The following is a 24,083-nucleotide window of genomic DNA, read 5'->3' as shown; positions in this document are numbered from 1 at the left end:
CTTTCATATTTAGTTTGCCCAGGAACAAGAGAGGCCCAAAGTATTGGATAGACTGAACCTCTTGAAGTCGTTCATTGTAGAAATGGATAGGTGGGTTCCTTTGGCGATTCCTCTGCAGAGAGACATGTTGAGAATGTGATATTGGTCAGGATTGAATGATGCGTCCCAAGTGCCCGATCAGTATCTGATGTTTTAAGGTCAGAAGATAAGGCGAGCTGCTGCTGCCAGCATGTTGGTAGGATGTGGTATTATTTGGAATCTTCTGCAAAGAGGATAAGAGGGTTTCTCGAGGGCATCGGAGCTCAAGTATGGGAGAAAATCGTCTGACGGGTAGTGCACCGCAGTAGGTGCATCTCAGCAGAGACTGTAATTGACACTCCAACACTGTCACACAGTCATGATTTTGTACTTCATTATTTTGTGGACCTCTGCTACTTACTCATTTAACAGGTAACCTTATCCCTCCTGCACCACCCCTAAGGAAATCCTGGTGGGCCCTGGGCTCACCTGAGGATGGACACTTCTTAGGAGTATTGCAATATGAGAAAAGGTTGCGGCTACGCAAGCAAAACAATCCATTATGTATAATTGCTTATTAATGTCTCGTAATCTGCGTATTCGGAGATAAATACGAGTTCCCTTCCAAGGAACTTCAACGTAAGAGGGATGTCCTCAAGCCCACACAATGGTTGCCAACATATGGTGGTTTGTCCGTGCTTTGTCCTATTCAAACGCTGAGCATCAAGCAAGGAAGCAGCATGTACCATTTTTAAAGTCTTTGGAATGACTCGGACGGAGTTCGAACTTCGAACTCAGAGCAGACAGGCAAAGCAGACACCAGACTCAGAGCAGACACTCGAAGGATTACACCACTGAGTCTGCCTGCTCGTATTTACATTCCCCCAATGCATGTGGATAACCAATTCACACGTCAATTTGCACAACGAGTATATGTGCTCCCAACTTCTCTAAAACTTTGAAGGATTGTGCGTTGAACTTACCTTGTTAGTCGATAACAGTCCAGTGTCTCCTCTGACAATCAAAATGGCCAACTGGAATAATTCATTCTCACAATGGTCTGTGGGCATTTTCTTCCACATGTGTGATGATCAGAAACGCGCAACTCTTTTGATGACAGCTGGCTGGGTTAGGTGACAATAACAAGCAATTTCGATTTTGGTTCATGTCCGAATCCAGATCCGACCTATCAGTGGGATACAAAATGTAAAATGTTCAGCCTGGCAGAGGTATACGCTCTCTCGAGTGTCACTGTAACTTTGCTGTGGATTAGACACAGGGGAGAGGGGTTGGTTATCCCCCTTTGTTGCACACATAGCTTGGGTGAGATTCCGTTCAAATATCAGCAGCAGACACTACATTGCATCACGGGTCTGCTCAAAACATCTAATGTTCACCAAATCAAGGGAAGGATGTCACGGATACAGTGTATCTGAACATATTCCGAAGTTGTTACTGGAAACCATTTTCCGGAGTGCCATGTTTGCCTAATCATTGTTAAAATCTGTCTCTGGTGCTCCGTAGGTAGGTGCTCACAGGTAGGAGCGGTGCTGCAGAAGTACCCTCTTACCAAGTGTGGTTTGTCTTTGCCTACCTCGCAACCAGTCAGGGCAGGATTTCGTAAATCGCTCAGGGTGCTGGCGATGACTTCCCTATTCATCACGAAATACACTGTGGGATCTTTAACATCCACCAACGACTAGTGCTGGCATGTGTCCTCCCTCTTCACGTCCACACATGGATTCCTCTTCCTGCATGTTAAACACCAAGATGGTAGTTTGTGGCTCGGCAGATGTTCAAATCAGGCTCGAAAGCTTCGAGGTGACTGTACGTACCTCTAGGCCATCTTACCAACCCCAAAGATCTACAATGACGTATATTTACATAATGTTCAAAACTTCCTCAATGTTTATCTTTAAAAACAATCTGACACATCGACGTTTGGGCGGTGGATAAAAAACATTTTTCAAAAGTTTCATCTGTTGTGACCTGCCAGAATGAAATGAACATCCCCGATTGTCAACAAACTTTCGTTGAACAACCTGTGATATGAATCAATTCAGTGGACAGCATCGATTCGTATCTGCTGGCATGACCTTTGACCTCGTGTCGTGCTTGAATCGCCGCCCGTGAAGGCATCAAATCGATGATATTCTGTATGATAGCCCGATCCAGATTTTCCAAATTTGGCGGAGATCTTGTTGTGCCTCTTGAGTATTCCTGGGCAGGGGTCGACTCTTTTCCTCAGCTCCTGATCCATGTTCCCAAACTTGTTCGATGACAATGATTTCAGGACTCTGGGGTGCTCGGGATAGAAGTTGCAGGCCACTTTGTCTCTTTCCAGGTAGAGGTGGTTCCAGACGCATGGCCTGCGGTAAATGTGTTCCATAATGAAAATGCCTCTCTGTTTTTCAAAAGGCTCTTGACCACTTCAAGGCATGTTGCAGTATCGATTCTTCATACCAAGCCAGTGCATGCATTCATCTCGAAACTATCCTGCCAGCCGGCCTCACTCGGCACGACCAGCAAGCTGCAATTCATGCAAATGTTGGAGACCTTCAATGGGTCTGATTCACTCGCACGACTACCACTGTAATCCAACCATTTGTTGGAGACCTCCGCTGAGCCTGAGAATGCATGTCCTGATTAGAAATCCTCTGCAAAGGCAGTGAAATTTTCAGGGTATTGTCCAATGTGCTCCGTCTTATTTGGGCTCCTGCACCTGGAACATCCACGGCCATTTTTAATCCGTTGAGCTATAACGAGAAGAAAGCCTGTTTCAGCCAACTTTTTATGCTTTTCATGAGAAAAAGATGATCGAAGAACATGAGAACCAACCGGGACTTTGAGGGCATCCGTTTGTCTGTCTGTCTGTCTGTCTGTCCGTCTGTTTGTCTGCACAGAACTTTCGTGTTTTTCTCCACAACTGCTTGTCGGATTGAGACAATTTTCACCCTTGGTGCGACTTCTCGTGTTGAATGTTTTAATAATAATTATGATGTCATAGGTCATGTGATGGGCATCCATATTAGAAAAAACTTTGGACCTCTGTATCTGAAACTACACAAAGGAAAAACTTGAAACTTGGCATATAGCAATAGGGAATGAGTCTGATTTTTTTTTTTATGACATCAGAAATGCCCTCGTTATGACGTCATAATTGCATATGTAGAATGCCACATCCGATCAGTATGAAAATTTTTGAGTGTCATCTAGGGATAAAATGGTCCACAGAAAAAAAATTAATGACGTCATTGGTCATGTGATTCTGCAGCCATATTGTTTTTTTTGTTTGTTTTTTTTAAACCTTCAAAGATCTTCTCTGAAGTGGCTGAACTGATCAAGGCAAAACTTTACATGTTTGACCATTTGTCCACGAGGAACAAAAGGTTCACACATGTGATGTCATTGGTCACATGGTTTGGCAGCCATACTGGTTTTACCCGAAAACCAAAACAAATACACCACTCAAAAGAAGTCCTGGCGAGGGTCTGCATTCTCTGATTGCTCTTTTTCTTGTTTGAGTTATGTTTTCCTTTTGTGAAATTTCCAACCCATACTACTTTCCCACTGTGTATGATGCAATAATGGGTGCACCAGAATGCCTGCATTGCCATTGATTGACGACAACTATGATACATTCACGAGGGATGTTCAAAAAGTTATCGGAACAAGATACAGTAGTCCAAGATGTGCTCACTTCTTTTTGCCTTTTCAATAATGAAGAAGAAACAAAAAAAAACAATACATATGTACAATTGCTACATACAATATATATGTGCATACATTTATATGTATATAAAAAATATATATCTACATATACAAATATATATCGACTCCTCCCATGTTCTGAGAGCTTAAGAAGCTGCATAAAGCAACCAGGAAAGCCTACCAAAGTAAGCCCTTTGCTGTTTCAAACCCTTCCCAGAGTTCCTCCACAGCTGTAAAGACATTCATAAATAGTACACAGATGAGAATCCCAATGCTACACACCCCCTCGGCTGCCGGACCGGTTTCATTGCTTGTTGGAGAATCGTCAACGACAGCGCAGACAGGAATGCATACCAATGAGGCTCCCAAGTATGTACCATATGCAAACGTCAAAAACAGTCAATATATAAATAATATAGAAAGACCCACCCACATCTCTCACCTGTGAATGGAGGGAATAGTCAATCAGCTCTCACCTCATCAATTAAACCCAGGTGGCTAGGAGTATATAAATAAATCGACTCCTCCCATGCTCTTCCAGCCGAAGAAGCTGCATAAAGAAACAAAGAAAGCCTACGAAGGTAATCCATTTGAGATGTGGGTGGTTCTTTCTTTATCATTAATATATTGATTGCTTTCGACATTTGCACATGGTACATGCTTGGGATCCTCATTGGTACACATTGCTGTCTACGCTGTCACTGATGATTCACCAAGAAGCGATGAAACCGGTCCGTCAGCTGAGGGGGTGTAGCATTGGGATTCTCATGTGTGCATTATATGCAAATGTCTTTATAGCTGTGGAGGAACTCTGGGAAGGGTTTGAAACAGCAAAGGGCTTACCTTGGTAGGCTTTCTTGTTTTCTTTATGCAGCTTCTTCGGCTAGAAGAGCATGGGAGGAGTCAATTTATTTATATAATCCGAGCCACCTGGGTTTAATTGATGAGGTGAAAGCGAATTGGTGATTCTCTCCATTCACAGATGAGAGATGTGGATGGGTCTTTATTTATCATCTATATATTGACTGCTTTCGTCATTTGCGTGTGATACATGCTTGGGAGCCTTGTTGACATTAATTTTCTGTCTGAGGCTCTCTCTTTTTACCTCTGTTGTGTATGTCTTGTGTGTTTTTATTTTCCCCATCTTGTCTTTCTGTTTATCTTATAATTTTTGTTTTGTTAGTCCTGCGTTTTTGTTCGACTTTCCCTTCCTGCTTTTCTGCTTTCCCTTCCTTCTTTCCTCCAGCATGGCGAGCAGGCGCCATAACTGCGTCCAGTTCAAGTTTGAGAAGACAGGACCCATTCCACCAAGTGAGATATTTGGGCAGACAGTGTTGTAGGGCGCATTGGAGTTCAAAGCTGAGCATTTTTACTGTTTAATCTTCTTGGCCCATGGATTTCAATGTGTCCTTCCAGTCTGCTGAAATACTTGCCGAGTTCTGGGTGACGTGAACTACCACCTGGTCAGCTGGTCTCCTGGCTTTATTGGGTGGTCGAGGCCCTTTTTGACTATGGGAAGGTCATGACGGTCTGCCTCTAAATGAAAGTATAAGAGATTATGATGTTCGTTATTGGTTGTCAAGATATGTTGATGTCAAGAGCCCACCATGGTTAATCCGAAATGGTTTGGGTATATGGACTGGGGCTCAACAGTATCGTGTTAAGTTTTGGGTCAAGGAGGATGGCATGGTCACACACATCCCTAATGGGATCATCATTGGGATGGACCAGAGCCAGATATTTTATGCAGGACAGCCAAAAGTATGCCACAAGTGTGGTCAACTCGGTCCCCTTGTGTCTGGGGGCAAAGCACAATTTTGCACCCAGTGTGGTCAGTTGGGACATTTGAGGGAGTATTGCATCGCTCAGGTGCAGTGCAATCTCTGTGGTATACCGGGGCATCCCTTCCGCTCCTGCCGGCAGAGTTATGTGAGCAAGATGTGCGCCTCTGCGGGTGGGGGTGGGGGTGTTGTCCTGAGAATCATGGAAGGTGCAGGGTCTGCCTTGCCTGGTGTGTTGTCCCCCCTCCCCACAGAGGAGATGGAGCAGGGGGTGGAAGAGAATGTGGAAGAGGAGAGGAAGGAGGACAGCAGGGAGGAGAGCAGGGAGAATAGCAGAGAGCAAGGAGGAGAGCAGAGAGGAGGCCGTAGTCCCTTTGCCCCCAACACAGGATGTGGATGTGGTTGCATTGGGTGCCGGGCTCACTGGGGTGGGAGGGGAGAACATTGCGGAAAAGGTGGCTGCTACGGTGGTGAGGTCCGAGGAAACGACCTCCATTCAAGAAACCCCGCCGATGGGTGTGGAAAGTGATGGCTGCTTCTCTGAGGATGTAGGGATTGATACAGGAGGGTGGATAATGAACAAGCACCAGAGGAGGGGCCGGCAGGGCAAAAAGACCACCTCCCCTAGTCAAGGCCCCACAAGGAATTTATCGATAGGGAACAGTCGCAAAGAAGCATATGTCGGGAATAGAGTCCCCCGGGCATTAAATGACCCATCCATGGCTTGGACAGAAGGGGACACAACGATGTTGAACATGGGGAAGGTTCCCCGAGCCATTGCTCCCCAGGTCCTTCCTGTTCCTGCTGTCGCTCCCACTGCGGAAGACAGAGCTCCCTACTCCTCATTTTTTCATCCTCTCCAAGTGCAGCCGAGGAAATGGAACTTGATAAGGTGAGATAATTGTTTTGTTTGTGCATTTTGCTTTGAATTTGTCTTCTTGTTCTTCTTTGATTTCTGGTTCTTTGATTTTGATTTCTTGATTTTTGTGGGTTTCAGCTTTTTTTTTTGTTTGTTTGTTTGTTTTGATGTGATTGATTTTTGTGTTTTGATTTCTTCTTTTTTTTGATTCTTCCTTCATTGGATTTATTCCGATCGGACTTCTTTTTGTTTGATTTCTCCTTATTATTACTCTTCGTCTTCTTTGATTCCTTCTCCCTTTTTGTTTTTGATTACTTCTTCCTCTTTATCTTTGTCTTTCATTTCCTTTTCTTGTTCTTTGATTTCATTGTTTGGATTCTTGATCTTTGATTTTTATGCTTTTGATTATTATCCATCGAGATTTTTATTTTTTTTACCCTTTTTTAATACAAAAAACAGCACAGCCATAATCAATTTTCTGTCTGAGGCTCTCTCTTTGTACCTCTATTGTGTTTGTCTTGCACGTTTTTTTAATTTCACCTATCTTGTCTATCTGTTTTTCTTAAAATTTTTCTCCTGTTAGTCCTGCATTTTCGTTTGTCTTTCCCGTCCTTCATTTCCTTGGCCTTCCTCCTGTGTGGTAGGGAATTCATCGACAGCAAACAGTCGTGAAGAAGCCTGTTGGGCGTAGAGCCCCCCGGACATTAGACGACCCAAACAGGGCCGGGGCAGAAGGGGGACACAATGCTGTTGAACATGGGGAAGGTTCCCCGAGTCATTGCTCCCCAGATCCTTCCCCCTCTCGCTCCTGCTCCTGAAGACGAAGCTCCCCACCCCTCATTTTTTCACCCCCTCCAGTTGCAGCTGAGGCAATGGGACTTGAAAGAGTGGGATAATTATTTTGTTTGTGCATTTTGCTTTGATTTCTTATTTTCCTTTGGTTTCTTCTTCTTCTGTTATTCCTGGTTCTTTGATTTCGATTCTCTGATTTTTGTCTTTTGATTTCATTCAATTTTGTGTTTTGATTTCTTGATTGAATTCCATGCTTTTGATTATCCGTCAAATTGTTTTCTCATCTACACTAATAAGTGTCAGTGTTTCTCCTCCGTAACTCCAATACCATGAAACCGAGCAGCCTGAAACTTTGTACGCATACTAAGACAACTCCAAGGAAGTGTATGAATGAAAATTGGATGTTTGGATTAATTAAAACACCCATTTTGAAGATTATTAACAGCCTTATTTAATTATATCCGTTATCAGGTGCACACTCGGCCACCTTGCTCTTTGGGGTCTTAAGGCGTATCCCAGCTAACTTCGCTGGGGTCTGAAGCCACAATGTTTTTTTGGTCTGCTCAATGATGCCTTGACTCGGAACAGGCCGCAACTATTTTGTAATGATGAAGTTTTTTTCACTTTCCTCACTCGTATTATCGAATGACTGTTCATCATAACTATGAATCTCTGTATACATCACTTTTGTAAGTGCTATAGTGTTCAAATTAGGAGCTTGGAGCAATTTCATACATTATATGAGACAATTTTCCACGATCTACTCTCACTGACTAATTGAAGTATTATCATCAAAATGTGATTTTGGTTTTGAGGATCGGATATCGTTGGGGCTAAATGAGTGTCGAAATCCGATAATTTAAAGAAGCAACGAGTCTTGTAGCAAAGCCGATATACCGATTTACTTTGAGCAAGCAAGTCTTTGTCCTCTCCTACATCATATATATATATATATATATATATATATATATATATATATATATATATATATATATATATATATATATATATATATATATATATATATATATATATATATATATATACACAAGAAAATGTGAAATTTTCAAAGCATTAAACTTATCTTTTCCTTCTGTTTGGAGAATTATATTTAGAAACGTGCCAAAATTAACAAGCTTCATTGAGCTATATGATTTAATGCATTCATTGCTAAACCTCTCACCCTGCCCCCAGAGGGACTGCTTATCCATAGCATCTGCCAGATCTGTGACTATATTTTCAAAGGTTTCCCGAGGTGCTCTGCTTGGAAGTAAGCAAATCTGGTGAAAAACAGACGTTTTAAAATAATGTTAAAACGTTTGTGTGGACCTTGAACGATGTACCATGTGATGTGCACAGACGATCAGGTGACATGGCGGATTATCTGCAATGTATATTTCATGGGCGATTCAACTTTGTGATGTCTCTGGGGTTGTTCTACATTAAGCAGCAACTCTTGTGGATAAAGTCATTATTTGAACGAATTCATTTTATTTCTTTAACTCCTGCGTGCACAGTGAAGACTGGCTTTAAAGTTAAAGGGATCCTATATGGTATACAGCCACAGTCTGGCAAGCCTTAATTATCAACCATTTAATTGGAATGCTTGCTTGAGTGCTTAAGCCACTTGCCAAGCTCCCAATAGTCGATAGCGGTACCGCGCTCCATCATTCCGAGCGAGTGGTCCGTGCCGCGTCATCCTGAGTGAGATGTGAAATAACACCCGATTTCCGAGCCATTTTCCGCATGAACGTGTTTTCTAATTTATCGAGCCAAATGTTTTTTCCACCCATCACATGCAGCTGTTTGTAAAGATTAATGTTCGTGAACATCTCCCTCAAATGTCTATATAAATGCAACATTGTTTTTCATTGAAAGCTACTCAAGGTTCATGGGTTGTATACAGTATGTTCTGTAGTCAGTAATCACACTGACTCCAACCTGCCAATATCGGCCAAGCACTAATGTGTGTGTGTGTGTGTGTGTGTGTGTGTGTGTGTGTGTGTGTGTGTGTGTGTGTGTGTGTGTGTGTGTGTGTGTGTGTGTGTGTGTGTGTGTGTGTGTGTGTGTGTTGTTCCGAAAGCATAACATATTGTCATGTCCAGTGGGTTTTGCCCCGACCTTGACGGATAACCAAATAGTTCTCCCGAGGAGGCTTACAGCCGAGATTCTCGGAGATTATGTGCATGCAGGATGGGGTTGGCAAATGCACGTAACGGACGGAAGCACACGGGACGCACAGAACAAGGGGGTTTATCTCGAACCCACGACTGATAGACAGACACAAGCAACTTAAATAAATACGGGATTTAATGAAAGTAAATAAAATATTTACAATGGTAATGATTCTAAATGAGATAATAATGAAACGGAACGTGAGGTAAAACTAAATTCCTAGTTGAGGAGCCTCCACACAGACAAGGGGACAGATAAAAATAAAGAAAAATCCCTCCTTTATTCTGGCACTTCGCTCCGGGTCCAGAAGTGATCTTTTATGAGCTTTGGGGTCGAGCCATGTCACCTGTGCAGGAAAATGCGCCCAAAATGGCATGCAGCCGCTCTCAGGATGGGCAAATGTACAGGAGGCAATTTGGACGGCGCTACTCAACACTGTGGCTCAGAGACCGCTGAGCAGCTTCTTTCGTTGATCGCCCTCACCGACGCCGCAGCTTTGTAAAACAGCACCGTTTCTTTCCCCCAATGGCTCAACACGAGGCTTCAAGGCTGGTGCCATAGAATTCAGTCAAAAGTCAATGGCCGGCGTCTTGCTCCTCCATGTGAGCCAATTCGCATCAGCACGAACACAAGAATCGTGCGGACTTCTTCACCACGTCGAGGGGAAGCCAGCTGGTAACGCCCTTCTCTTTGAGCTACCATCTCCTGCCTCTCTTGCTTCTGTCCTGCTCCGAACCTAACTCCCTGTGTTCTTGTTGCCCAACATGAGACTCTCTGACTGCCCTCACTCTCCTTCCACCGGCTCTCTCGACACACGATCCTCATTCCCTCCTGTGCCGTCCTCCTTCGTCTCTCGCTCCGAACCTAACTTTTTCCTCCTCCCTGACGTCACACCCATCAATCATCCACTCCGTGGGCATTGTTTGCTCGCTGTCATTTTTGGAGACGGGGTTTCTTGACTTTGGACATGCAGCTTGGTTGTTGTTTTAAGGACGTGATCCCTTTTTATCACCGGTCTTGAAATACAAAAATATTAGCAAAAGGTCACAGGGGGCAATTACATACTGGAAGAAATTATCCTTAACCCCTACCTAATTAACACAGCACCCCCCCCCCCCATGTGGAGACACGTAACTTTTAAGCTCACATTTTCCCCACTCAATTAACATCAATATGTCTCCTACACATCCACAGACCAAGCTACTCTATACAATCCTATCTCTCTTGTGAAATTCCTCCATCTACCCCAAAAACATAACAATATTGTCTCTGCTAACTCCTCCACCCCCACCCCTGTTCTCTCTTTTCCCCATCCTTGCTCCAACCATTCTAAATGCAGTGAAGCACCCTCCTCCTGCACCTACCTCTCTGCCCCCGTCTCCAGATGCATCGGGACGGTGTTTGTTAGTTCATCTCTGGACATGTCGGGGCGGTGTTTGTTCGTTCATCTCCTGACATGTCGGGGCGGTGTTTGTTCATTTGCTTCTGGACGCGTCGGGGCGGTGTTTGTTCGTTGGTCTCCAGATGCATCGGGTCGGTGTTTGTTCGTTCATCTCTGGACATGTCGGGCGGTGTTTGTTCGTTCATTTCCTGACATGTCGGGGCAGTGTTTGTTCATTTGTTTCCGGACGCGTCGGGGCGGTGTTTGTTCGTTGGTCTCTGGATGCATCGGGGCGGTGTTCATTTGTTCATTCGTCTCTGGATGCATCGAGCGGTGTTCGTTCCTTCGTTCGTCTCCTGACGCGTCTCCAGTTATGATCATCATACTGATTTGGCATAGGTTTTCCGCCAGATGCCCTTCCTGGCGCAACCCTGGGTGCCTCTTACGACACAGGGATAAGGATTGGGTTTCGCCATGATTCCGGGCTGCCCTACACCCTCTCATAGCGCGGCTCAGCACAGAGCTCCCGTCCTCAAGCGATCCTCCAACCCAAGCCTCCGAGTAGCCGGATAACACCACTACGCCCCCCCATAATATATATATATATATATATATATATATATATATATATATATATATATATATATATATATATATATATATATATATATATATATATATATATATATATATATACACACACATATATGTATATGTATAAGCCTGGTGTTAGCACAGTGGTTAGGGCAGCAGCTTGCTATCCAAAAAGGTCCTGAGTTCAAGCCCCGGTGGGCCACTGAATTAATACACCAGGAGGTTGACTCAGCCTGTCATCCTTCCGAGGTCGGCGAAGTGAGTACTAGTGTACTGGGCCCGGTGTATGCCCCAGTTAGAATAGGTGTACCATATCCCTGAGTCGTAAGAGGTGACCAGGGTTGTGTCAGGAAGGGCATCCGGCGTAAAACCTGTGCCAAATCATTATGCGGTTCATCACGGATGATCCGCTGTGGCGACCCCTAATGGGAGCAGCCGAAAGAAGAAGATATATATATATATATATATATATATATATATATATATATATATATATATATATATATATATACATATTTACACATATACAATATATATATATACATATATATATATATATATATATATATATATATATATATATATATATATATATACATATATACATATATATATATATATATATATATATATATATATATATATATATATATATATATATATATATACACACACACACACACACACACACACACACACACACACACACACACACACACACACACACACACACATATATATATATATATTTCTAGACTCTGCTGGTTAAAAGTTTGAGAACACCCCCATTTTTCAAGTTTTTACTGAAATTTAATCAGTTCAAGTCTCGTGAATAACCTGAAATGGTACAAAGCTTAGCGGTAAACTGCCAGAGGTTAAAAAAAATCGAAGTTTAGGTTATCAAAAACTGAAAAGTAACGTAAATTTCAGAGTTGTTAAAAAAAGGCCCTTTTCAGGGAACAAATAATGGGTCAGCAACTGCAGCTGTTCTGCAGCAATGAAAGTAAATTAAGCCTTGAAAGTTGATGCAAACAATTCCTTCAGGTGTCCCAACTTTTGTTGATTAGTTACAAACCCTCTGTCTGTATAAAAGCAGTGTTTGAACAGACTGTGTTGTTACACCCTCTGAAGCATTATTTGGACAATATTGCTCTCATAATGACAAGAAAAAGACAATTAACAAAGGAACACAGACAGACCATTATAACCCTTAAAAGTGAGGTCTTTCCTTTAGAGAAATTGCAAGGAAGCCAAGGTGTCAGTGAGTACAGTTTCCAACACCATCAAAAGGCACTTGGAAACTGAAGGAAACTCTGACAGGAAGAGGTCTGGCAGACCCAAAGCCACAAAACAATCAGAAGACAAGTTTCTGAGAGTCAACAGCTTGTGTTATTTGTGGCTCACAGGACAGCAGCTTCAAGCACAGCTGAACACTGGTCGAAGTAAGGAAGTCTCAGTTTCAACTGTGAAGAGAAGACTTCGAGCTGCATGTTTGACAGGCCGAGTGGCAGTAAGGAAGCCATTGCTAAGATGGCAAAATAATAAAAAGAGGCTTGCCCGGTCCATGAAGCACTGCTAGTGGACTACTGAAAACTGGAAGGTCTTATGGACCAATGAATCAAAATTTGAAATTTTCAGTTTATCACGCAGGGTTTTTGTTCACCGTCGAGTAGGGGAAAGGATTGTTCCTCAGTGTGTGACACCAACTGTCAAATATGGAGGAGGAAGCATGATGATCTGGGGCTCTTTTGCTGGATCCAGAGTCGGCGACTTGCACAGAGTGATTGGCACCCTGCACCAAAAGGGCTACCACAGCATTTTGCAGCGCCATGCAATACCCTCTGGTCTACGCCTAGTTGGTCAGGGGTTCATCCTACAGCAAGATAACGACCCAAAACATGCCTCCAGGCTATGTCAGAACTACCTTTGAAAAAAAGAACAAGATGTTAGGCTTCAAATCATGGAATGGCCAGCACAGTCTCCAGACTTAAACCCCAATCGAGTTGGTTTGGGATGAACTGGACAGAAGGGTGAAAGCAAAGCCACCTACAAGTGTAACACATTTGTGGGAACTTCTGTAACAGTGTTGGGAAGAACTTTCTGAACAATATTTGATTTCCATTGTGGAAAGAATGCCACGAGTATGTTCAACTGTTATATCAGCAAAAGGTAGCTACTTTAATGAGTCAAAAAATTTTGATTAAATTTTCTTCAACAAATGATCCCATAATTTATTTTTTATCTGCAATTGTTTATTTGTTCTGTGCTTTAATTTCAGAGTACCTTGAAACATTAAACTGCTTAAATTTCAGCAAAAACTGGAAAAATGGGGGTGTTCTCAAACTTTTCACTGGTGAAGTATATATATATATATATATATATATATATATATATATATATATATATATATATATATATATATATATATATATATATATATATATTTTTTTTTTTTTTCCAACCACCACAATGCCTTCCTAAAAATGCACATATCATCGGACCACAGCTGAAACATGCCTACACTCACCATTGATGCCACAACCGCCTCCATCACAAACTTTCCACACTGCAACCACTACGCTACACCATCGCTGTCATTACTCAACCACAGTCATCAATAACAACCACCACCATCTTTTGTGTTTTCTTTTGCCACACCTCATCAATCCTTGCTTTCTCTTGTTGTACATTTTGCTTTTGTCGTAATTCCTTTGATTAATGTGCCACAAGGTTTTCCTCACCCTCGCTTGTAATATTGCTATAATTGTGAATGTACCCAATTCATCGTGTCTTTTTCTCTATTGGTCCAGCGTAGTCCGCACGGAGTGTGGCCGGGAAGTTTTACCCCACTGATTGGCACTTGTTAGCCAGTGCGTACTCAGCAGCTCCACTCGGCTGCGTATGATCAGTAAAGTAATGCGAGTACGCACGGAGGGCAGGAGTTCCCCCCCCCTCTCCTCCACTTGGTGTGGTAAGTAACGTACCGATGCAAATTTGTGAAACCCTGCCAGGATTGGCAGTACCAATTGGTGCTTTTAGCTGCTTTGCAACTTTTCGGCATGCAGAGTCATTCCTATTCGGTGGCCTGAGGATTGGGAGATCGGGAGCAACTAGAGTGCTTCCCCTCGTGGTGACCTTCGAACCTCGTGGTGGGGTGGTGAGCCTGTTACGAATCCGTAACAATATATATTTTTAAAAAATTGTTTTTTTTTCTTTACATGTTGTGCCAGCCAATCAATTCAGATACAGAGCTGAACTGATGGCCTCATCCTCCCTTTACCTTGCTCAATTTGTTTCGTCTGAGGTTGATGGAGTGACACACCGGAATTCCCCTCCAGACCAAACCACTCAATGGTAACTCGAGCAGTTTGTCACGCTTCATGGGGGAGAATTTTATGCTTGGCGCGAATTGTCCCACCAAATCTGTCCTTTATAGGACTTATAAAACCGAACGATTTTATTGGTCGTGCTAACTCGAATACTCAATGGAGACCTCGTTCAATCATGCGTGTATTTAATAAATGGGGAAGGGAAAAAGAGAGGAAAAAGAGAACATTTTGTACAATTATATTTATAAGGGTGAAATATGCACCCCGGCTTTCGTATGAGCGGGAGGTGCTTAACGATATCAGTCTTAAGGGGCCCACAGGCACACCACAGGAGGAAGACCAGAAGAAGAAACAGGACTGAAAATACCCATTGCGGTGTGCTCGGGTGATGCCAAGTTCCGTCAGAGCCAACAGCTCCACCACCCTGCCAAGAGGGCTCAGCTCACACTCGTTCTCTTGGAGGCAAGAAACGGGAATATTTGAACTCCCTTTGGCTCTGCCACCTGGAACGGTGACACCACCCCGGAAATGGAACGCAAACTGGGCACACCGCATTTGGCAATCAATTCAACTCGACTGGACCCCGCCTGGACAACAATGACCCATTGTGCATGCAGGCTTTTTATCAGCCCCCACGATGTTGCGCCCCTTGACATCGCTCAGCCCTGACTGCCCCACACCAATTTGCGGTTTGGCCATTTGCGAGACATTAAGCCAGAAAGCCCGTTTGCCAGGACGGGTAGTTGGTAGATATTAAATCGCTCATGGTGTCTTTTGCGAAGAATAAACGAGCTATTGCCTGCACCGTGAATAAATAACAAAGTCCTGTTCAAATCAGCTCCATTCGAATGTAACGCCTGGCCATCCAGTTAGTGAAAGACTTGGGCCAAACACGTTCCCCAACCAACCTCACTAGTAGGTGGGAACAATTTGGGTCATTAAACTCGTCGTAGTCGTAAGAGTAATTTTAAATGACTAAACCTTGGATTGTCTTGGACTATTGTGATTCTGTGAGCATCTCGTTCCGAGAGAAGTAAACGTGCTTGCTGTCCTTTTTTGTCTCGTTTTCTCTTTTGCCCACAGGTAAAACGGTTTCTGAGTTTATGATGGGTACACATAACTTCAGGTCGATGCTGAATTAAGTACATTCAAAGTTTGTCTTCAAATTCTGCAAATAGCCATTGTCGTGACTAAGTAAGCTGTAAAACCATTGAAAACACAGCTCACGCACTCAGCTTTGATTTACAGACTGCAAAGTAACCAGTAACCCCCTTGACAGCTTTTTAGGAGCTTCTTCCAGTGCAGAAAGCTCGTCTCCCAAAACCAAAGCACGGTGACTTGTGTCTGACAATAACAGGGTGCGGTTTCTGGGAATGCACCAACAGTGGCACAAACGTTCTCCTAAGCAAGATTAGTTTAGTGTCAGAAGAGGAAAGAAACTTCGAAGCTGCAGTGGAATGAGGGATTAGAGAATTGGGAAAAGGAATACAAACAATTAGGAAAGAGATGTAACCTTTCTTGGAATAGTTTAAACTTTTCGAGAGATATTCATCAAGCTCCCCCACCCCCGCCCCCCCCCCCATCCCCAAACTCTCCATGTGCTGGGAACTCACTTTTAAATGCTGAAGACTCCTCGAAACATCCGGGAAGGGGGAGGATTGAGAATTGGTCTTCATGACTTGAGTAAGTTCCAAAAAGCTGCCACCTGGATTTCAACCGGTTTCTCTTCTTGTACTTAATGTTGCTTTTCTTCTTTTATTTTCATTCTTTTCCGCTCATAACTTACAATCGTCTGCCTTTTTGATTGTGCGTTATTGTGTCGTTGTTGACGCTGTACCCTTGGCCTGGATTTCTACAATCTTGTATATCGAATGTTTTGTCTCGACAAAGGACTTCGGCCTAAAACAGCTGCCCAAGATTAGCTATTCATCGGTGCGCGGTCAGTTGCACAATTGCGTTGTATTGTTTGATATTGTCCCGTACAGATTGTAAGGATAGGTCATTGAAATGAAACCGAGCCTTTAATTGGTATCGAATTTTCAGGGATCTGTTCAAATCTGGGAACATCCTGAGCGCTTCCCGTATATACATACAGGTGCAATGAGGCAGGTGCGCCGCTGCAGGTGTGGCTGGCTTCCTTATTATGGGAGATCACGATGTGTTTGGACGTGCAAACAATGGCATTATTGGATGCTTCGGTGGTGGGGGATCGTCGAGCAGAGTTGGAACTATACCTCGGCATATCCAAAGCATTGATCCTCACTTTAGAAAAGGCATTATGACGCATTGCACAATGCACTCACAAACAATGCTTCGCCTGATCAATACGGACAATGAATGGTGACGTGCTCGCTCGTGGAGGTGAATATGCGATAACGTTCAAAACGAGGTTAGAGCCATGCTGGACCGAGATGGATGTTTTTTGATCCTCGTGGAGGATATTTAAGTCTTACTCACGTTGTTGTTCTTCATCTTCTTCTTGTGGACTTTTTTGTTTCACATCCTACAGTTTTCATCGAAACTTTCTGAAACTTGACGTATATATGTAAAAATACTCTGCGCAGACAGTAACCATCTCCGATTTTGAAAATTCCTCCGAGAAAAAAAGTTATGACGTCAAAATATCTCCGCTAATGGAAATCGCCTAAAAATTATCTCCGAAACTAGGCAAGCTTTTTGAATTCTGTTTGTGGGAATCGAACAGGGCATTAGCAGAGATGAATTACCGCACATACGATACATCACTATGACGTCATATCAATTTTTAATGACGTCATTCCTATTTTTTGACATTTTTTGTTTCACAACCCAGAGTTTTCATCGGATCTTCGTGAAACTTGCCATGTATATGCAGAAAGCCCACGCGCAGACAGTAACCATCTCCGATTTTGGAAATTCTTTCTAGAAAAAAAGTTGACGTCATAATATCGCCGCTAATGGAAATCGCGTCTACCATTATCTCCAAAACTAGGCAAGCTGTTTGAATTTTGTTTGCGGGAATCAAGCCGGCAATTAGCACAGATAATTTATCGCAAACCTGATACTTCACAATGACGTCATATTCGTTTTTATGACGTCATCATTAAGAGGATGAGGATCTTAGCTCATTTGAGCTTATTGAAACATCTTTTTAACATCTCAAGTATAAAAAGCCACAGCAACGAGATTTAAGCCCAAGCCAAGAGGTAAGGTCTTGGAGGTCTTTCAGAAGAATCTGCAACATTACCGTCATGAAATTATGCAGATTGCAAGTAAAACATGCTTATGCAAATGAGTTGGGTCTGATTAGCGTACTTTTGGGGCTGGGAAACCTGGTGTTGGCTTAACGGTTAAGGTAGCTGGCTTAAGGTCTTAGAGTCTTGAGTTCGAGCCTCTGTTTCTCTCGTTGAAATAACAGCAGGTGGGTTGACTCATTTCGTCATCCTTCCGAGGTCGGTGAAATGAGTACCAGCTTACTGGTAATGGAGGGCACTGCATCAGCGACACAGCAGCGCCCCCAGAAAATGATGCAACCAGCAGCCACAGGCTGCACACGATAGCTAGGTATAGCTCGAAGATACAGTGTAGCTAGTAACCTGGTGCTACACACGATAGATATTTGGTGCTGGCAGGATGGTATGGACAAGAGCGACGCACCCAAGTCTCGAAGCTATCTAACCTGGGTTCGAATCCCGACCCAGCTATAGACTGTCATTGCCAGTCTTTCACAGGCAGGATGGTTCATCAATGTGTGTTCCATCCTTTCTTTTGGAAGTTTTAAACTAGGGGTCCTGTCTGCCGATATTAGTTGTTGGACGTTCAATATTCCATGGTGTCCTTCACGAAGAGTAGGCTAGCTATCACCGGCATCCGGCACCTTGCACAAATTAAAAACTCCTGCCCTAACTTCGAGGGCACAACCCAATGTTGCCTCCTCGCAGCCTTGTGTTGCATCCCAAAGAAGAAGACGAGGCGTTATTATCTGACCTGATTGGCTCGTGATGTTGGGAACTCAGGTTCAAATTCCATATACCATAAACCATAACCTTTTCTCCAGTGGGCTACTCATGTCCTTGTAATCATGAAAAAGTACACTGATGTCCACTAATGTCTGTCCTACACGTGATGTATGTGCAAGCTCTTCCATGAACCTTAGATAATTGTAAAAAAAAAAAAAAAAAAAAAAGGAGGACTTTGTGTTGCATTTGATTGCATACTAGGTAAAACGTATTAAAGTAAGGGTATAGACATATATATGATTGAAGGAGTCGGACATAGGATTCGAGCCTGCACCTATTAGGTGGGTGGCCATGAAACGTCACAAGGTCTTGACTGATTTGATCAAATTTTGATTAAATATCTACCAGGTATTTTACAGTAAAGCTGAGTTCCATTTTCCATGTGGCTGCTATATGATTGCAGCTGAATTATTGTTGCATGCTAACAACATCTTCCCAACCACCAACACCACAAGATCCTAATTATACCGGACAAAGGGCCCTAATGCAGTTCTTCGGTACTGAGATACATTTACAGTGGTGATTAGTACATCAGACACGTGTGATAAACATACTGAATTTCACATTTTTTGAATAAAACATAAGCACACATCTTGTTTCAAGTCAATCAATCACCTCCATATTATAAACAGCAGGAATATACAACTGCACCGATTTGATGGGAAATTATGTTATTAGTGCCTCGAATGCTCATCCATATGCAAAACAGCAGAGCCGACCCATCGCTTCAATGACGGACCAATTAGTCTTCCAGTTTGCCAAAAACTTGCTAAATTGGTCACTTTGGCATTGCCTTGCAGATTCAAAACAGCTTCTGAGCCCCCCCCCCTTTTTGTCCTGTTGTCCATTTCCACTAGAAATGCTTTAACAGGCCCCTCCATTTTGGGGAGGGGTGGGAGGTGGGGAAGAGGGAAGAAGGATAAATTTACACACACAAAGAGTGCTTTAACCTCAGCGTTTCCCAGGTCAAAAGGAAATTGTAATACCCTCTGCCACCACCACCTTGTGGCACTACACTGTGCACATTTACAGAGAAAATTTACGCCCTCCCGCCTGCCACCCAACACCCCCCCCCCTCCACACACACACGCATACACATACACCCCTGCGTGAGGCTGCAGCCACATAGTCAATGTTAGCCCTCACACAAAGTTTGGAGTTTGTAAGTTAAAAGATGTGGATGTGCAAGAGGATCAAAACCAAAGATAGAGAGATATGGATATAGATTATATATATATATATATATATATATATATATATATATATATATATATATATATATATATATATATATATATATCTTCTTCTTCTTTCGGCTGCTCCCGTTAGGGGTCGCCACAGCGGATCATCCGTATGATCCGCATAGTGATTTGGCACATGTTTTACGCCGGATGCCCTTCCTGACGCAACCCTGGTCGCCTCTTACGACACAGGGATAAGGTACACCTATTTTAACCGGGGTATACACCGACCCAGTACACTGGTACTCATTTCACCGACCTCAGAAGGATGACAGGCTGAGTCAACCCCCTGGTGTATTAATTCAGTGGCCCAACGGGGCTTGAACTCAGGACCTTTTGGATCCCAAGCCGCTGCCCTTACCACTGTGCCAACACCAGGCTCATATATATATATATATATATATATATATATATATATATATATATATATATATATATATATATATATATATATATATATATATATATATATATATATATATATATTTATTTATTTATCCCTGTGTCGTAAGATATGACCAGGGTTGCGTCAGGAAGGGCATCCGGTGTAAAACATGTGCCAAATCACGATGCAGATCATACAGATGATCCGCTGTGGTGACCCCCAACGGGAGCAGCCGAAAGAAGAAGAAGATATATATATATATATATATATATATATATATATATATATATATATATATATATATATATATATATATATATATATATATATATATATATATATATATATATATATATATATACACACACACACACATACATACATATGCAGTACCAGTCAAAAGTTTGGACTCACCTACTCATTCAAGGGTTTTTCTTTATTTTTTGCTATTTTCTACATTGTAGAATAATATTGAAGTCATCAAAATTATGAAATATCACATATCGAGTTCCAAAAAAGTGTTCATCAAATCAAAATATATTTTATATTTTCGATGCTTCAAAGTAGCCATCCTTTGCCTGGATGACAGCTTTGCACACTCTTGGCATTCTCTCAACCAGCTTCATAAGGTAGTCACCTGGAATGCTTTTGCATTAACAGGTGTGCCTTGTTAAAAGTTAATTTGTGGAATTTCTTTCCTTCTTAATGCGTTTCAGCCGATCAGTTGTGTTGTGACAACGTAGGGTTGGTATACAGTAAATAGCCCTATTTGGTAAAAGACCATTTTTTTTGTCTGCACTTTAGTTGTCCATATTATGGCAGGAACAACTCAACTAAGCAAAGAGAAACGACAGTCCATCATTAATTTAAGACATGAAGGTCAGTCAATCCAGAAAATTTCAAGAACTTTGAAACTTTCTTCAAGTGCAGTCGCCAAAACCATCAAGCACTGATGAAACTGGCTCTCATGAAGACCACCACAGGAAAGGAAGACCCTGAGTTACCTCTACTGCAGAGGTTAAGTTCATTATAGTTACCAGCCTCAGAAATTGCCAATTAACTGCACCTCAGAATGCAGCCCAAATAAATGCTTCACAGAGTTCAAGTAACAGACATCTCAACATCAACTGTTCAGAGGAGTCTACGTGAATCAGGCCTTCATGGTTGAATTGCTGCAAATAAACCACTACTGAAGGAGACCAATAATAAGAAGAGACTTGTTTGGGCCAAGAAACACGAGCAATGGACATTAGACTGGTAGAAATCTGTTCTTTGATCTGATGAGTCCAAATTTGTGATTTTTGGTTCCAAATGCCATGTCTTTGTGAGACGCAGAGAAGGTGAACGGATGATCTCTGCATGTGTGATTCCCACCGGGAGGTATTGAGGAGGAGGTGTGATGGTGTGGGGGTTCTTTGCTGGTGACACTGTCAGCGATTTATTTAGAATTCAAGGCACACTTAACCAGCATGGCTACCACAGCATTCTGCAGCGATACGCCATCCCATCTGGTTTGCGCTTAATGGGACCATCATTTGTTTTTCAACAGGACAATGATCCAAAACACATCTCCAGGCTGTGTAAGGGCTATTTGACCAAGAAGAAGAGTGATGGAGTGCTGCATCAGATTACCTGGCCTCCACAATCACCCGACCTAAACCCAATTGAGATGGTTTGAGATGAGTTGGACTGCAGAGTGACTGAAAGACAGCCAACAAGTGCTCAGCATATGTAGGAACTTCTTCAAGACTGTTGGAAAAGCATTCCAGATGACTACCTCATGAAGCTGGTTGAGAGAATGACAAGAGTGTGCAAAGCTGTCATCAAGGCAAAGGGCGGCTACTTTGAAGAATCTAAAATAGAAAATATATTTTGATTTGTTTTACACTTTTTTGGTTACTACATACTTCCATTTGTGTAAAATCATAGTTTTGATGTCTTCCTTGTTATTCTGCAATGTAGAAGAGAGTAAAAATAAAGAAAAACCCTTGAATGAGGAGCTGTGTCCAAACTTTTCACTGGTATTATGTGTGTGTGTATATATAGATATATATATATATATATATATATATATATATATATATATATATATATATATATATATATATATACAGTATATATATTGTTGCGGTTCTCGGAACCGCCTGCATCCGACAGACAGTGGTCCCAAGACAGTTATTCCATTAATATACGTGTAGATAGTCCCTTTCCTTTTGTCTAGCGGAACAACAAGGGAGTGTGTTGCGATGATCTCATAGCTAGAGTTGCTTACATAATTTTTTCTTCATTTCATCCCTACTCTTCTTTTTGTCTGATTATTCCTGAGGTAAATCAGCCACGTGCGCGTTCGCTGTGAGGTGGGCCCTCATGGAGGTCAGTGCGTGTGGCACCGCTGTGAGGAAACTGCAGCGCAGAGCCCTCGTTCCCAGGCGAGCCCTAAGCCCAACGTGTTCAGCGAGTTATACAGTGCACTTAGCAGTGCAGGATTATCGACTTGAGCTTCCGATGATCTGGGCAAGATTGCCGGTTGCATTAAAATGGCATGCGAATGAATATCTCTTAAGAGGCTGCACGAATGGTGTTTTTCACAACACAGGAAACACAGCCAGCACGACGCCTACGCTGCACGAAACGCATACGGAGGCCGATAAAGATGACTTCATGCCATGTTGGGTGGGACACGAGTGTACGGAGTAGAAGCGGCTCGTCCCTTTTCAACCAAATATTTGACACATATTGGTGTTCACCCCATGCACACGCTAACAGAGTCGTGCGAACGCGAGCGCTGACCACGTGCGTAATGGCCGAGCCTTGCGCACTGTATAGAATGTGCTTGAAGGCAGACACGTACGCCGCTCGCGAAACATGCATGGATTTATCCATAACGATGTACCTTCGGCCCTCGCCGGCAGCAGCGGATTCTCCACAGATGGTGAACGTCTTCTCGTCTCTATGACCAGAGAAGCTGCGATCGAGCCAGGGAATGTACAGTGCGGGCTACGCCGGCACGTGCGGAGGGAGCGTGTTGCTCGGCACTGGTCGAACGCCCGAGCGAGCATGTGGGACCCTCGGCCGGTTGCCAGGGCATGGCCCGGGGGTTTTTGCAGGACGATTCGTGTGCCAATTTCGGTGTGAGCGATTCGTGTCATGTCGTGGGGTTGGAGCGGAATATTGCCGCTGTCTGAGGTGGCCTTGCCGGAAACGAAGTGAGGTGGTTTCCGGCCAAAGTTAGTGGGTCACGTGAGGGGGCGGGGCCAATCGGAGCACCCGTTTCAGGTGATGACGTTTCGCTTTGGGGTGGCCCCTTTCCCTGTGCTGCAAGTCCTATAAAGGTTGGAGCATTCCCTCCGTCGCTCTTTTTTTTCTCTTTCGCTCACTCGATCTGGCCTCGCCCTCGTCCCTCAGCACGACCCGCCTCCTGCTGTCTGGACTCCGCCTCCTCATCTCTGCCCACACGACGTCAACCCCACCCGCCTACCTAGTCCGGCCTACCACTCTATCCACGCACCCTGGACTCCGCCCCTTATCCACTCAAGCCCCTCCTTCCCGAACACGGTCTCCACATGCTCTGCTGAAGCCAGAGATGACACGCCAGCTGTCAGTTGCCGCACTTCAGAGCACCCCCCCTCCCCCAAAACATTGGTGGCGCGTCATGCTATCAAGCACAAAGGTACAAAGAATGTAGTCTCAACTCCTTTCCCTTCTTGTTTCAATACTCCCTCTTCATTAGGTTTTGTGTGTGTGTGTGTGTGTGTGTGTGTGTGTGTGTGTGTGTGTGTGTGTGTGTGTGTGTGTGTGTGTGTGTGTGTGTCCTGGCGC

The sequence above is a fragment of the Eptatretus burgeri genome, chromosome 7, assembly GCF_056783735.1.
Source record: "Eptatretus burgeri isolate ZD-2024b chromosome 7, Ebu_testis_v1, whole genome shotgun sequence".
NCBI classification, from domain to species: Eukaryota; Metazoa; Chordata; class Myxini; order Myxiniformes; family Myxinidae; genus Eptatretus; species Eptatretus burgeri.
Note: the sequence above shows the minus strand (reverse complement) of the source record.